Below are 10,155 nucleotides of genomic sequence, written 5' to 3' on the forward strand. Positions count from 1 at the left end.
CAGGTCAAAATTTTGGTTCGAACAAGTACAGCACCAAGTAAAGCCTTGCACGTGGTCGTTCAGCTGTAGTATGCCATGCTTGAAGATGAAAACTCTGCCGAGAGGATTGCTGAGAATGGGAACTGGGTTACTGAAATTTCAGCCTAAACAGAGCCTTTGGGATACTTGCAACATGGAAGTTGGTTGCATCATGCGATAAAAAAAAACTGTGAGCTCTTTCAGATTTGCTTTCCAAGGAAAGACCCAGTTCTAGAAGATGAATTACTTTGATCACGAGGAAACTGGTGGATCTCCAGCAACACGAGCATTTCAATAGTTCAAAATCATTGTACCCTTTGTAGCAATTTCAGCACCATCACTTGCTGTTGAGCAGCACTCAAGAACTCAGCATTTATAATGGCATTAGAAACAAGGATTACTGTAGATACCGAAGGACTATTGATCCAGACTCACAGCAATTTCAAAAGACAAGCTTTTGCCGAGTGCATCGAGTACAGGACAGGTGGGCCTGCTCAGCAGCACTCGTGCAAGTCCTGTTGAACAATTAAAAAAAAAACAAACCATTCTTCAACTGTCCAAAGCCTGTTGATTTACCAGTGGCATCAATGCATGAAAGCTCAGGCGGCATGTCATAGTTGGCTTTCACAACTCGCATGTACAACACTGAACCTGCTTGAAGGCTGGGTACATTGCGTCTAGTGGCACCCTCAAATGCAAAGATAGAAAGAGTTCCATAGCTTGGACCTCCAATATCAATGGTAAAGCTCTCTGAACGTCGATCAACAACAAGCCCGATGACAATATCATTTGCACTTGGAATATAACGCTTTTGTGAGCCTTCCACCCAAAGCTTGTTCGGTTTTATGAATTTGAGTCTCCCAGCCTTGGTAGCCACAATTTGATCATTATCCTGACGGAGGCCCCCTTCCAATCGAAGTGTGGCAAGGCTGAGTTTGGAGAGGTCCAGCACTACGTCTCCGGGTGCCACAATCTGATTGAGGAAAGGAGATGCCTCGAGGGAAACCGTCACTCGCGACTTCACCGCCCCCTTATCATTGGTGATTGTGATCTTATTCTTCTGCCCGTCGTCTTATCCTCAGCGGAGACATTCAGAATGCCGTTGGCATCGATATCGAAGTAGACAGTGATTCATCAGCTCAAAGTGCACTTTTCCCCTCTGAATTCACCACATTTGACAGCAACTTGCCACCGCAAAATGCAGTTTTGTCCACCACATTTGGCCGCAATGCTTCACCTATAGTCACAGCAGCATCACCGGCATATGACATCTAAACCCCATCACAAGCAGCGATAGCCTGTGCAATTGAGAGCAAGGCTGCAGCCGAGCCTCCGGAAGCGGACCCACGAGTCATGCTCAGTTCTCTGCCTGAGAAAGGGAAGCATCTCTAAGCTGTTATGCAAGCAGGGCCTCTGCTACAAACACTCCTCCTGGCCTGATGACCGAGGCCGGCTTCATTGTTTACTTCGTCTCTCTGCCTGTTTGTGCTTTGATCTAGAGTTTGAACTTCATATCTGTGAGATGTCACATGATACACAGCTCCAGATGACTATCTGTGATTCATAGTGTCGCCATCATAATCCTCCCATTCTTGTTTTTTATTCCTCTTTCTGCTGCAGGCCTTCGTAACAGAAAATTGCGCTCTCTCTCTGCCCTTGTTCGTAACTTCCTCCCGCTTTTTCTCTCCTTTTTTCCCCCCATTCGAATTCTCTCCCCCAATTAGTCTCCTTTTCCCCTTCCTTTTCTCCTCTATCTTTAGTTTTTCTTTTTCTTGTTCACATGTCAAAATTAGGCAAGCGACCTTCCTCATTCCAGCACTTTTATAAAAGTCTGACATGAGCATAATTTTTGTCAAAGCCTTGCTGTGCTAGTAATATGTCACCATGCCTTTTTCATTAATTCAACATTGACATCCAAGCAACCAAGATTATTTGCAAGAGGCATATCTTGCAGCAACTCTGATTCCTCCTTTAAATATCCTTCTTCTAGCATATCTCCAAAAGACTTGCACCAAGGCTGTCATTGCACATAGAGCTAGACCAAATAGCAGCAGGACAAAGATCCTTTGGCATCAGTTTTTCATATTTTTCTAATACACGCACATCATGCATCCAAACAAAATCATGCGCATGCACTAAGGGAATATGTACATTGGATACGGATTATTAAAATGCATCACACATCAATGAATCACACGCGGAAATTAACACAAATGCACAACAAAAGAAATGGAGGTGTATACGACTCGGATGCGCAACAACACGACATCCACCCCCTCTAAACCTGCGCATCCTCCGGATGTGCCAACTATCCAGGATCATTCAAGTCCACAAACAGGTCAAGTCCATCTTCTGATTCTAGTAGACCTGTTTCTCCATCGGCTTCATCATCTATGTCTTCTGTCTCTTCTGCTTGTCTTTCACCTATCTGCTCTTCTTCTGTCAATGCTTCAAGTGCATATTCTTCATCTTCTCTTCTCTTGAAAATCTTGACTCGTTTTCCAGCAATAGGCACCCTCAATACTGTTCCATCTAATTCAGCCAGCTCATAAGTACCATTGTCAAAAACCTGCTTCACTTCATATGGTCCAAACCATCTTTGAACCATTTTTCTCATACTACTATGCTGATTTTCTAGACTACTGTCGTAGACTAGAACCCAATCTCCTTCTTTTATGGCTTTAGGCCTCAAGCGATGCCTTAAATCAAACCTGTCCTTATTTCTGAGACGAGCTGCCTTCAAACGGTCAACGGCTAGCTGCACATCTTCTGCCCTTCTCTCTAGTTGACGAATCCGAAGGGCTAACAACTCTTCCCTTGATAAATCCTCATGCCACGGAAGAACACTCCAAGTGAGAGCACAAATTTCAGTAGGCATGACAGGTTTTTGCCCATACATCAACTCCGCAGGCATGCATCCAGTAGTCACACTATGTGTAGAGCGATCAGCCCACAATGCAAAAGGTAGTAATCTCGGCCAATCTCCAATCCGACCTTTACAAGCTTTTGCCAATGCTTTAACTATTGGCGGATGTCCTCTTTCACTTTTGCCATTTCCCTCTGGATTATAGGCAGTAGTAAGAGCCAATTTAATCCCAAGCCGTGAGAAGAATTCTCTAGCTTCATCAGCATCTAGCTCTCCACGATCAGCTATAATCTTGCCTATACATCCATACCTGCAAAATATTTCTTCCAACAAGAATTTACATACTGTAGTGTTGGTCTTCGTCCGCAACGGTCTACCTTCAACATAGTTTGTAAGATCCTCTCTAGCCAAGACAAGATATCTCATCTGCCAAAGTCCCACTGGCAAAGTAACCAAGTCTACCACCCACTTGTAATGCATACATAGTGGATAAGTCGGATGCAGCTCATCACGATGTCGCACTAAAGAGTAAAGCTAGCAGTCCCTGCAAGTTTCCACAAAATGAGAAACATCTTTATACTTCCCTTTCCACCAGTATCTTTCTTTGATTTTCTCATAGGTAGCCCACATACCTCTATGTCCAGCCCATGAGCTCTCATGAAACTCTCGCATAATCTGTATTTGCATCGCTACATCACAAACTACTCTCAAGGGTAAGCCTCCTCTCTTTCTTGGATGCTTCCAAAGAAAACCATCTTTCAAGAAATACCCATAAGCCTTCCTTCTGATTTTCTTGAATTCATCATCTGTCCAATCAGCTCTTCGAGTCAATGAACTTAGATACTGTCCAATTTGCAGCCACTCGTCAATATAAAGTTCTTCAATAAAAGCTTCAACAGTAGATACATGACAATCATGAATAAGGATAGAAGCAGCAAACTCTGTCTCATCATCTTCTGCAAGCATTGACTCCTCATCCTCATATCTCGCTCTAGAAAGCATGTCAGCAACTGGATTATCTTTCCCTGCTATGTGTCAAAATTCTGGATTCAATGATTTGATATAGGCAATCCACCGAAGCATCGCTATATCTGGAGTCGAGCAACTAGTAATCATGCCAAGCAAAGGCAAACAATCTGTTTCCACAACAACTGAAGCTCCAATAAAATATCATTTGTCACAATTCAGTGCAGTGACTACTCCCCACAACTCTCTTTTGATCTGTGGATATCTCCTTTGTCGCTCATTAAGAACTTTAGCTCCAAAGCGGATAGCATACCTATTTCCATCAGCATCATCCTGTCCCACAGCCCAACCTATGCCAATAGGGCTAGTATCAACTGTCAACATGATCGGCCGTCCACACTGATAATCCGCCTTGCGTAGAGTAGGAGCTGATTGCAACAGCTTCTTGAGCTTACGCATGGCATTTGAATGCTTCTCATCCCAATGAAATTTCTGCCCCTTTCGAAGCAGCTGATAGAGAACATCTGCAATATGAGCAAAATGAGGAATCAAAATCATGTAAAATACACAAGCTCCCACAAATCTCCGCACCTCTGAAGTAGTCGAGCAATACTCTGCAATCCTGTTTATGGCATCCACCTTTGCAGGAGAAGGCTTTCTGCCATAATATCCAACCATATGCCCAACTATGATGACTTCATTAATAGCAAAGACAGATTTCAGCCCTGAAAGTGTCAAATTTACCTCCTCTAATCGTGTCAATATTTGTTCACAAGCATTTAAGTGATCAGCCACAAACTGTCTACATCCACGCAAATCAAGACTTTCATTCTTTTCTTCTTCTGCACAACCCTTAATAGGCACATCATCTAGAAATGGCATGGTATACTGCGGAATATAGTCTCGAAGAACTCTATGCATAGCATTCATCATATGAGCAACTGAGTTTGTAGCACCTTGTGGCAAGGTACACATCCTCACAAGACCAATAGGTGTCCGCATAGTAGTAATATCCCTGCTTTCCAAGGCAAGCTGAAACTGATCATAACCTGAATACAAGTCACCTAGTGAATAGATGGCTCGTCCTGCAAAAGCCTCAGCAAATTCATCCACAACTGGACCTGTTCCCACATTCCTGATTGTCACTTTGTTCACGGGCTGCATATCCTGAATAAATCTCAAAGTACCATTCTTCTTTGGTACAGTAAACCACCTGTTAGAATAGGGTGCAGAAGAGGGTTCCAAAATCCCCATTTTAATCTTCTCATTCAGCAACTCTATCAGCTTTGGTAAGTGTGCTTTAGGCACAGGAATAGGACGTATATTCCATGGTACATGAGGAACAGTGAAGATGACCATAGGTGCAACCAATTCGGGACTAATGCAGCCAATTTCATGTGGAAAGAAAGCAAATGCCTTACCATGACGTCCAAGCATCTCTCTAAAACATTCTTTTTCCACTGGAAGCAAAAAATCATCATTTCCAATCTTCAATTCTGCAAGAGTTTCAGCTGTAAACTTATGTCCAATATTTGCAGGATCCCTTAACATAGGCTGCTTCATAGCTTTTTCAATCTGTTCATCACTATCAGAAGGAAGCGGGCCTGCAACCGGCTTAACCTTCTTATCAACTGTTTTATATTTTGTGTCAACCTTGGCATCATTCAAGCACTCTTTTCTTTGCTGCAATTTTTGCAAATTTTCAGCATCTTTCAACTCTGTTGGCTGAAAAATTTCAGCCTTTAGCTCTATGGACTGCATGGGTGCAGCGTGAAACTCTGTATGCAGAAATTTTTCTGCATTCAACTCTGTTGGCTGAATGAATTCAGCCCTTGGCTCTATGGACTGCATAGATGCATCCTGAAACTCTGTATGCAGAAATTTTTCTGCATTCAACTCTGTTGGCTGAATGTTTTCAGCCCTCTGCAATTCTATTAGCTGATCAAGATCAGCCATAAATTCAGTTTGCTGAGTTTTCTCAGCCTCTAACTCTGTTTGCAGCATAAAACCAGAAATTTCCTGAAACATATCCAAGGTTTGCACAGGTATGATCTTTGAACCCTTGCATACATCAGTTTTTGTCAAGATTGTGGGAGAGAAGGAAGGAGTCTCGCTTGAAGCTTTCTTGCTTGCACAATGGGGGAAGACACACAAGGGTGGAGGCTGAAAACAGTTTTCCTCTTCTTAGTTGTGTAAGCCAAAAGAACTCTAGTACAAAGAAATAGAAGAACCCTCTATATGGGTCTCAAACCAAACTCAACTAACTAAGGTGGCATACTAACTGAGCCACGAACTAGAATAGATAAGGATAGCTATCATGTAGCTATTATTCATGGGCGGTGTACCAACCGCGTCTGCAACTGACAAGTCGGTGACATAAATATACAACGGTCACCCTGGCGTATCACGAGTGGAGCTCGATATCTCAACACTCCCCCTCGAGCTCAATCCCAATTCCTGCACACCAAGCAGGTCTCTGAACTTGCGCAACTTCTCTGCGCCCAATGCCTTCGTGAATATGTCAGCTACCTGATCCTCTGTGCTGACATAAACTAGATCAATAAGACCTAGTAAAACCCTCTCTCGCACATAGTGATAATGCACCTCAATGTGCTTTGTTCTAGCATGATAGACTGGGTTATTTGCCAAGTGTATACTACTCATGTTGTCACAATAAATGACAACTGGCCCATCTGAAGGCTGATGCATATCATAAAGTAGCTTATGCAACCAAGCTACCTCACATGCAGCCATTGCTGCACCCCTGTACTCAGCCTCTGTGCTCGACAAGGCAACTGTAGGCTGTTTCTTGCTGCTCCAAGTGACTGCAGCACTCCCAAAAGAGAATACATATCCACTGGTAGATCGTCTATCAGAAATACTACCAGCCCAATCAGCATCAGTGTATCCATGCAACTGTATCTGAACCCCAGTCTTATAAAATAGTCCATACTGCAATGTGGACTTCACATACCTAAGTATGCGTCTAGCCGCATCCAAATGCGGTTTCCTTGGAGCCTGCATAAACTGACTTACCAATCCAACAGCATAGCTCAAATCTGGCCTGGTAATAGTCATATAAATCAAGCTTCCTACTATGCGTCTGTACATAGTAGGGTCTTCTAGAAGCTCACCTGCATCTGTGCTCAGCTTCACATTCTGCTCCAAAGGAACTGAAATAGGCTTACAGCCTGTCATCCCATATTTGGACAGCATGTCCAATCCATACTGCCTCTGCAAGAGCTGTATCCCACTTGGTGATCTAATCACCTCAATGCCCAAGAAATAACGCAGCTCTCCCAAATCCTTCATCTCAAACTTCTGCTTCAATAGCATTTTCACATGAAGGATATCTTCATCACTGTCACCTGTCATAATCAAATCATCAACATAAATGACAAGCAGCATAATACCTTTCTCTGTTTTTCTCACATAAAGTGAGAAATCTGCCTTGGAAATCTGAAATCCAATAGTGACAAGATACTGTCCTATCTTGTCAGACCATGCTCTAGGTGCTTGCTTCAAGCCATACAAAGCTTTCTTCAACCTGCAAACAAACTCAGGATGAACAGCATGCACATAACCTGGTGGCTGCTCCATATAGACCTCTTCTTGCAAATCACCATGCAAGAAAGCATTCTTTACATCCATCTGATGTAAAGACCATCCCTTTGATGCAGCCATAGCAATGACTGCTCTTACGGTTGCCATCCTTGCAACCGGACTGAATGTTTCTTCATAGTCAATGCCATATGTTTGTGCATACCCCTTGACTACTAATCTTGCCTTGTATCTGTTCACAGAACCATCAGCATTGTGCTTCACCTTATAAACCCACTTACAGCCAATTGCATTCTTACCTTTAGGCAAAGGTACTAACTCCCATGTAGCATTTGCTTCCAAGGCATCCATTTCTTCATCCATGGCTTTCTCCCATTTTTCTTTTCCCATGGCTTCCTCAAAAGAAGTGGGTTCTGGTTCCTGTATCACCTTGACCATATATGCATAGTGAATGGCTGTAAATCCATCATATTTCAGCCTATCCACAGGATACCTAGCTCTCGTAGACCTGCGCAAAGTAGGTTCACTCCCAGGTGCTCTCAAAACATCCCTGGTCTTCCTTACTCCAGGTGTAACAATAGAAGGAATACCCAACTCATCATCAATGCTCTGTTCTGAGCCACTGGATTCACCATCCACATAAGAGTGACCTGCATTCACATCAAACATGGGCTGATCAACCTTCTCTTTTCCTTTTCGTGATACCTGCATACCACTATCTGCATTACTTTGAGAAGATTCTCCTGATCTCAATCTGCCTGTCCATGGCGAAGAATGTGAACCACTGCTAGAGGACGCTCCAGGTCCACTAATATTTTGTGACTGCTGCTGTGAATTCTGTGCAGCATTACCATTTTGTGCATCTATATCATCAATCACATTTACTGGTTTATACCAGCTACTCATCTCATCAAAAACAACATCTCTGCTCACTGTAAACTTACGAGTAGAAGGGTTATAGCATCTATACCCTTTTTGCTGCAGAGAGTAACCAATAAAGATGCACTTCTCAGCTTTTGGATCCAACTTGGATCTCAACTCATCTGGCACATGTACATAGGCAATGCAACCAAAAATTTTCAAATGAGAAATATCTGGTTTCCTACCAGTATACCTCTCCTCTGGAGTCATTCCATGTATTGCTGCAGTGGGAGTCCTGTTCATTATGTAGACTGCTGTAGCAACTGCTTCAGCCCAATAAAAATCTGGCAGGTCTTTTTCATTGAGCATGGCACGAGACACCTCTCCAATATGTCTGTTTTTTCTTTCTGCAATTCCATTTTGTTGTGGGGTATAACTGCATGAATATTGCTGCTTTATGCCATGCTCCTGCAGGAACCTTGCAAACTCATTTGAGAGGTACTCTCCCCCTCCATCTGACCTTAGGCATTTTATCTGCAGGCCTGTTTCTTTTTCAACCATAGCTTTAAGAGTTTTGAAATGCCCAAAAACTTCACTTTTCTTTTTCATAAAATACACCCAAACTTTTCTGCTATAGTCATCAATAAAAGTGACAAAATAATGACAGCCTCCAAGAGATGCAGCTTTAGTAGTCCACACATCAGAGTGGATTAATTCCAATGGCTTCTCACTCTCTTGAACATGTCTAGGAAATGGTTTCCTTGCCTGTTTTCCAAACTGACAGGCTTCACATACCTTATGCATTTCTGCAACCTTGAATTTGGGCAATCCTGCAACAATATTTTGGGCCTGCATTGATTTAAGTCGCTGTACATTAACATGACCAATGCGTTTATGCCAGATATCAATATCTGCAACTACACCGGTCCCATGTGCAAACATTGCTGCACTCAATTCAGACATGTCTGCATCCAATGTAAACATTCTGCCCTTCTTCTTTCCTTTTGCTATCAAGCGACCTTTATTTTTCATATCCTCAACAAAGCATCCATGAGGATTAAATCTGACCTGCAAGCCCTGTTCAACCATTTGACCAACTGAAACCAGATTCTTGGTGATATTCGGGACATGAAATACATCGGACAGGTATTTCTTTTTCCCACCCTGCATAGACAAGGGAATTTTTCCAATCTGCACAATGGGATGTGCAGTATCATCACCAGTCTCCACAAATCCTGGTTTTTCCATTTTCCTTGCATCCTCCATCCATTCTGCATGACCTGTCATGTGGTTTGATGCACCTGAGTCAACATACCATATATCATTGCTTTCTTCTGCACTTGTCATAGAATTGTTCATGTGCTGCACCATGAACAAATGCTCATTTCTGTCATCACCCTGTCTACTAGAAGATGCATAATTCCCTTGTTGCAGTTTTCCATTCATGATGTCATTCTGCTTTTTATAGCAGTCTTTAGCCATATGACCCATTTTACCACAGTAGTAGCATTCAACATTACTGTTTGCATTTTGGCCTCTTTGCCATCCACCACGACCTCTTTGGCTCCCCTTGCCTCTAGAGTTACCACGTCCTCCTCCATAGGACTGGTTTTCTTGAGTTTGCTGCATATTCTGATTTCTGCCACGGCCTCCAAATCGGCCTCCTCTACCTCTGCCTCTACCTCTTCCAGCATTTGAGTAGAAGACAGCTTCTTTTGAAGTTCCTCCTGAAGAAGATGCACCACCATTTCTCTGTTCCTCAGAAATTAGAAGAGCAATCAACTCCTCAAAATCAGGAAATCTTTCACGAACTGAAATGGATGTCCGAAACTGTGCATAATCCTTTCCTAGACCATTCAAGGTTACGGAAACTAAATCATCAT

General features: G+C 42.8%; 1 pseudogene; it reads right to left on the reverse strand.

The window, feature by feature from the left end:
- Positions 1–248: 248 nt before the first annotated feature.
- LOC148009290 (uncharacterized) lies at positions 249–1,289 on the reverse strand (annotated as a pseudogene).
- Between the last annotated feature and the right edge of the window lie 8,866 nt (positions 1,290–10,155).

This window comes from Lygodium microphyllum, unplaced genomic scaffold (assembly GCF_053477565.2).
Source record: "Lygodium microphyllum isolate KBCC unplaced genomic scaffold, Lygodium_microphyllum_v1.1.10 scaffold_31, whole genome shotgun sequence".
Taxonomy (NCBI): Eukaryota; Viridiplantae; Streptophyta; class Polypodiopsida; order Schizaeales; family Lygodiaceae; genus Lygodium; species Lygodium microphyllum.